This window comes from Eriocheir sinensis, chromosome 28 (assembly GCF_024679095.1).
Source record: "Eriocheir sinensis breed Jianghai 21 chromosome 28, ASM2467909v1, whole genome shotgun sequence".
Lineage (NCBI taxonomy): Eukaryota > Metazoa > Arthropoda > Malacostraca > Decapoda > Varunidae > Eriocheir > Eriocheir sinensis.
Genome location: NC_066536.1, coordinates 420,001 through 427,500, shown reverse-complemented (window position 1 = coordinate 427,500; position 7,500 = coordinate 420,001).

The window sequence follows — 7,500 nt, the reverse complement described above, 5'->3', positions numbered from 1 at the left end:
GTACGCATGGAGTAGAAAGAAGTGGAAAAATTGTATAATGGGGGATAAAAGAGGGATCGAGGAAGGCTTCAAGTTCTTGTGGCTGAAAGTCTTGCGAGATGCGAAGATTGCGAATTAGTATGAGAGAGAGAGAGAGAGAGACCAAGGACAGATAAAAAGCTTCACACACACACACACACACACACACACACACACACACACACGACCCCGGGATGACAAGTACAGTTTATGATGATGATCGCTCTATTTAAAGAACTGTCACAACGGAATGTTAGAAAAACCATTTGGCCGAAGACAGTACTTAGACACACGTGTTGGCGCCACAGTGCCGTCATCATCAATATCATCTCCATCATCATCATCACCATCACCAACCATCATCGTCACCATTACCATCAGCAGACATGTACTGGTTGAATTTGAATGTCTTGATCACCCACTACCGTCATCACCACCATCATTACAGCTGATTATTTCCCTCACCACCTCCACTACCCCTCTCACCGCCATCCACCATCACCACCACCATCATCACCTCTCGCCTTTACCCATCAACCTCAGCATTACCCTCATCACTTCCAGAACTACTACCACCACCACCATCATCATTAACTCTCATCTCTACCCATTACCCTCCCCACCCCCTCATCAACTCCACAGCTACTATCACCACCACCACCACAATCATCACCATCACCACCACAAACCGCTCCAACAAGGTCAAACAAAAGAAGGCGCCCCAGAAAAAAGGAATGATGCCACTCAAGAAATATCAAATCTATGAGGACAGACCCGCACTGCAGAGTCGACGGCTGGGATATGTGCCTCACGATAAAAATCCCATAACGACCCTCCTTGTTACTCCGGAATGCTGCGGGGTATTCGTGTAATGCTGCAGAATATGTAGTATGCCTCGAGCAGCTGCCAAGGTCTTCTAAGTATGGTGGTATCTTCAGTCAATATCTGTTAGTTGGTTTGGGCATGATTTACGTTGAAGTTTCGGGCAGTGTACTCGTGTAAGGCTACAGACGAAGTAGTATGCCTCAAGGATCTGCCAAGATCTTCTACGTATGGCGGTATCTTCCGTAAATATCGTCACCTTCGTAAACAAACCGCCTTAGCCATTATTTTCTACTTAAAGGGAAATCAGAAAAGATCTGTCATTATCTCATTTGGCTTAAGATTTAGACAGAAATGAAAAAGTCAGTTCTGTAACACTCAAACCCTGAATGAGGAAGGTAACTATACAAAAATGGGCGTCACATGTTGAAAAATTGATGTAGACAAAAACCTGGAAATTGCTGAAAAATGACAGAGGCAATCATTTTATGAGGGTGACGGTATGAGTTAGTTAGTTTGGGCATGATTTACGCTGAAGTTTGGGGTGGATGGCTAAGGTTCAGGGGGACAGGGTCGATGTGGGGTCGAAGAGGTTTCAGACGGGGGTGAAACTTGATCTCCCTTGTGCCGCAGTAACTAGTATTAATAATGAAGAATTTCGATCACTAGGAGTCAATAACAGTTCGTTTGATGGATACACATTTTTTATAGGATAATCAGTGACATTACCTGCGGATTTTTTGCTTACTTTTAATATGACCTCCCCCACCAAGGGTCATGATCGAAGAATTCATTTCAGGGCCTTTAATTATCTCCTGACCCAGATGACTGTCACGAAGGGTTGGTCAGCTCTAACAGTCACACGGAAATATAAACTCCGCCAATATTTCGGGTAACGTTCCCTTTCCCTGGCGTCAATGTTCTCCGTGTACGACTGTACGTGTGTGTGTGTGTGTGTGTGTGTGTGTGTGTGTGTGTGTGTGTGTCGCTTTACGTAATCTAATCCTCCAAACTCTGAGTGCTGTTTCTATCTCATCTGCAGAAAGTAAAGTAAGTTAAGCAGTAATTTCTATACCGTCCACTCACTTAACCTACTCTCCACGCCTCTCCTCCATTTTATCCAAACCCTTTCTTCCCACTTCTGTTTCTCTCTTTCACACTTTTCCTTCCACACTCCCCTACTCTCATTCACTCCACCTTTCATCCGCATCTCTTTCTTCCACTCCAGCTTTCGTCTACTCCCCTTCTTGGCTTCACTTTCCCTTTCTTTCATCCACTTTTATTACTTTTATCCACTCCACTCTCAGTCCATTAAGTTCCTTCTTTCTATCCTGTCATCCACACGTTCCTCCTCCTCTTCCTTCTCCTCCTCCTCCCCCTCCACTTGATTCCCCTTTCTGGCTACTCTTTAATCTCCTCCTTTTCCTCCCCCTCCTCTAGCCAAGTCCCCTTCCTAGCTAGCGCTCAATCCCACTTCCCCTCCCACACCCCTCCTCTGCCAGGCACTCCACATAACGCCATTACAGGGTGGAGGGAAATCACGTCACGACAGCCGCGTCACTCCTTCCCTCATTACAGCGTTCCTTTGCAAATTACGACATACCTCTCTCTCTCTCTCTCTCTCTCTCTCTCTCTCTCTCTCTCTCTCTCTCTCTCTCTCTCTCTCTTTGTGAGGTAAGAGAGAGGGTGCTTAACTTGGGTCCTTTTCCATCTTACACTTTCCCTTTCCATTCTTTTTTGTATTCATTCATGCACGAGTAAATTTTTGAGGGATTACAATATTTTACTCTCTCTCTCTCTCTCTCTCTCTCTCTCTCTCTCTCTCTCTCTCTCTCCCCCCAACTGTAAAAATAATCCGAAATCCTTCTTCAGTTATATGAACAATAGGAAGGTGATCAGAAGTGGAACTGGAGCCCTGACTTACAGTGACGGTGATTAGTGACTGAAATTAGCCAACACTTTGCAAACTCGATAAACAACTATTTTACCTCGGTATTTAATACTATATAGCAGTCTTCCCACCACTAACACCAACACCAACGACGACAACAGTACTAACGTAAATCTCATTCATGCATTGCATAACTTTCTAATAACTACCGATGAAGTCCTAAATGTTCTCCAATCCCTTAAAACAAACAAAATCCAGGACCTGACAAAGTATATCCTAAACTACTTAAAGAAACAAAGAAGGAAATATTCTCCTCCTCACAACAGTATTCAATGTGTCCTTGCGACAAAGCATCGTCCCTTCGGATTGGAAAAAGACTAACGTAACACAGATTTTTAAGAAAGGAGATAAAAAAAAAACTAGGTACTTACAGGCCCATTAGTCTAACTTCAGTTGTAGGAAATCTACTCGAGAGCATAATTAGAGACAAAATTGTGAATTACCTTGAAAGCCACTAATTAATTAAAAATTCACAACATAGCTTCCATAACAAGAGATCCTGCCTATCAAACCTACTGACCTTTAATAACGACCTCTTCTCAGTTCATGACGTAACCAAGTCATTGGACGTAGTCTGTCTTGATTTCCAGAAAGAATTTGATAAAGTTCCACACCATATGTTGCATTATAAATTAAAGAAACTAGGTACTGACGATCAACTACACCAATAGATCGAGAATTGGTTGACCAACAGAGAGCAAAGAGTGGTGATCAATGGATTTAACTCAGAGTGGGCGCCTGTCAGTAGTGGAGTCCCTCAGGGCTCGGTTCTTGGCCCACTGGTGCTCATTATGTACATCAATGATGTGGACGTTGGAATCAACAAACTCATTAGTAAACTTGCAGACGACATAAACAGTGCTAACTCAGTTCTCACTGACGAAGACAGACAAACCCTTCAAGATTTGCATAAAATTTCAGCTTGGTCTGACAGATGGGAGATGCCATTTAATGTAGGTAAGTGCCAGGTTCTTCAAGGTGGAATAAGAAATAAAAGGTTCGATGATGACGCCGCCCCCGGAGTACCCATTCCAGCGGACGGTGGCCGACATGTTCCAGCACGAAGGACACACGTACATGGCCTACGCCGACAGACTCACTGGCTGGCTGGAAACAGCTCACTTCCCACACGGTGCCACGTCCCAGAAAATCAAAACGCAGCTGCGGCGATACTTCACCCAGACGGCGGGAGCTCCAACTACAGTAACACCTCATCTTTCATCGCATCATCCTAGACCTAGGAAGAAATGAAAGTCGTCATCGGATGCGACGGACTGCAATAAGCAAGTGTGTGTGTTATTCAAGTGTTGGATCACTTTTACGTCGCGAAACGAGCATTGCGTGTGTGTGTGTGTGTGTGTGTTAGTCAGGTGTTGGATCACTTTTACGTCGCGAAACGAGCAGTGTGTGTGTGTGTGTGTGTGTGTGTGTGTGTGTGTTAGTCAGGTGTTGGATCACTTTTACGTCGCGAAACGAGCATTGTGTGTGTGTGTGTGTGTGTGTGTGTGTGTTATTCAGGTGATGAATCACTTTTACGTCGCGAGACGAGCATCGTGTGTGTGTGTGTGTGTGTGTGTGTTATTCAGGTGATGAATCACTTTGACGTCGCGAGGCGAGCAGTGTGTGTGTGTGTGTGTGTGTGTTATTCAGGTGATCAATCACTTTTACGTCGCGAGACTAGCATCGTGTGTGTGTGTGTGTGTGTGTGTGTGCCAGGATGGCTCGCTCGCCCAGCGTGGTAGCCCTGCAGCAGAAAATGCGTAAGTGGCAACTTTCGCCCGCGAGCCAGGCGGGACCAAGATTCCTCCGAAGGAGTGTCAAGCATTTAACACCCTTACCCTGTATGAATTCAGTTTTAAATAAAATTGAGATGGATTGATGCCCGGCAGAGATGAACACTAACCTTCATTGTACGATGACTGCTCGCCAACTGGAAACCAATGGAGTCGGACTCCCTGGATGACGTCGCGGCAAGCAGAGTGGTGTGAAGGTGCGTGCAAGGGGCTCACGGAGGGCAACGAGACGTGCCACCGCAGCCACTGAAGGGGGGCACAGGCACCGCAAACGAACACTAAAACACTGTAGAGTGCACACACACTTCACTAGCACTGAGGCTGCACTAGAAGGCACGCATGGAGCACTGTAATCCTGGGTAGTAGCGTTGGCGGTGAGCGGAAACGGGGCGGGTGTCATGGCGTGCTCGGAGGTGGAAAAGCCGGTCTCTTTTGAAACTCACTGCGCCATGTGGTGTGTCGCAGCTGCTGTAGCAGTCTGAGGATCTATAGTATCCTGCAGCAGGCTTCCCTTATGTGTGGAAGGAAACTCAGCTCAACACTAGAAGGTTCTTATTGCTAGAGACAAGTAAGCGGTTTTTCAAGAGAATGTATACGCAAGGCAAGTATAGAGAAGGTATCGTCATACAGGCGGGAGGAAATCACTCGTTGGCAACTCCTATAGCCTTCACCCTTGGCCCCGCCCCATCCTCGTTGTCTGCCCAAACCGACGACTTCACACACCTCATTCCCACCCTGTTTCCTGACCCCAACATTAATTTTTACGAAAACCTGAGACCACCATCATCTTCCTGAGAAGATTCTGCATCACACTAGCATAAAATTGTAACAATAATGTAAAATTACACATACGAAAATCAGAGTTAAATGAAGTAGGGAATAAATATTTTCTTGCACTTATTTCCCTTCAACTCCTTAGTACTCAGCTGGTTTTCGTCGCATCACTTTTATAAGCACAGATTCTAAATCTGCATGCTTTTCTGCTTCTGATGGTGTGTGGTACGTCCCGAGGTAAAAATATACAGAGGGTCAAAATCACCTCCGAACATAAGCCACGCCGTGAAGGTGTTCTTTCGCCTCGGCATTTGTTTACTCGTCAAACTCGCCGCTCAGTGAGGTGAGCGGCGAGTCTGACTTGAGTAAACATATGCCGAAGCAAATTACCGAGTGACGCTTTGTGAACAAGAAATAATGGCACAAAAATTAAATGTAAACAAGTAAATTCAGACTGCACCATTTTTTTTTTTTTCTGGTCAAGTGTAACATGATTGACTCCTTTAAAAACATGCTCGAGTGACGCTTCCTTCAACTTAATATTTACTAAATTAAAATTTTAATGTTTTGGAGCTATCTGACTAATGTTGAATCACTTATAGGCTTAGGATGGACCACCTAGTCTGGATCATAGGGTCTGTGTGGTCTGCATTTCTATGTAGATCTATGTGAATCTCTCTCTCTCTCTCTCTCTCTCTCTCTCTCTCTCTCTCTCTCTCTCTCTCTCTCTCTCTCTCTTGGTACACCTACACACACGCAACATTCAAATTACACCCACCCACACAGACCCTCACCACCCCCAGACACACAAAGGGATCCTCGCATACTGAATAGGAAGTCATAGGTTTCAATATCCATGCAAAAAACAGTCAAATGAAGTTCCATCATCCATCAAAGGGAAATAAGAAGACTCCATCCGCAATGATCCGGGTAAAAGAGTGGCTGAGAGAGAGAGAGAGAGAGAGAGAGCGCAATATACGAGCAAAACAAATAAAATCTTCACTAAGAACAACAACCAAGAGGCTATTAAGGAACACACACACACACACACACACACACACACACACACACACACACACACACACAGAGAGAGAGAGAGAGAGAGAGAGAGAGAGAGAGAGAGAGAGAGAGAGAGAGAGAGAGAGAGAGAGAGATACCCGGGCCCCCCATTTCTCAGCGAAGAGTATGATATAGTGCAGGACAGCAATGTAAAACGATAATTAAACTTCCATCCAATCAAGACTCGCTTCCATATGTAAAGGTGTGTGTGATTACGAGGATGAATCAAAACAAACGAGTGACAGGTTCATGCGCGTGGAAGGGCGGGGGGGGGGGGGGCATGGTGGGGATAGAGGAGCTGGTTGCGGGAGGGGACGCGGTAGGAAGGAGAGAGGTGGTAAGGTGGGTTTGACAGTAGGTAGAAGGGGGACTAAACTGGAGACAGGATAGAAAGAAAGGGACTGCACAGACTGAAATGGGAGTGGATAAAGACAGCGGATCAAAGCGGATGGAAGATAGAATAACTGATGCCAGGAAGGGAAGTGGGCGAAAACTGGAGTGGTGGGGAGAAGAAGTATCGCCGCAGCAAACTCGCTTCTGGGGGGAGGCTGCTAAATATGCCAGTCCATTGTCTGAGCCGTGGGTCTTGTTTGTGCACTGTGCGGGCGAGGCTAGGATCAGAGGCGCTGGAGGTACACACGAGGATAAAGTGTTTTGAACGAATCTGGTCTACACTGTTCTTGAAGAATTAATAGTTTCTTTCGAAGTTATGACTAAATATTGTTTGGTATACTCCCCCAAGGACAGACTGTAACAAAGTACTTGGACAGAGAACCAAGTGGAGATTTGTAACGCGCAATTACGTAGCAGTTTGGCGCACGCTATCATCAAACAGAGAGAAATGGAGGACGTTGGAAAAGATAATGGCTGTAGTTGATGATGGCGATAATAGTTCCTCAAGTACAGTCTTCATTTACAGTCTTCCTCTACTCGGAATAGCTTGGCGCCCTCTCGGACCCCTCTGAAGGAAATTATAACAAGAGCGAACATCTCCAAACACGAATGAGCAGGAACAGTCGAGGCAAACGTACAAGGACAAGCGACAGCAGCCATTTCATTATCATCATCATCATCAGCAGCAGC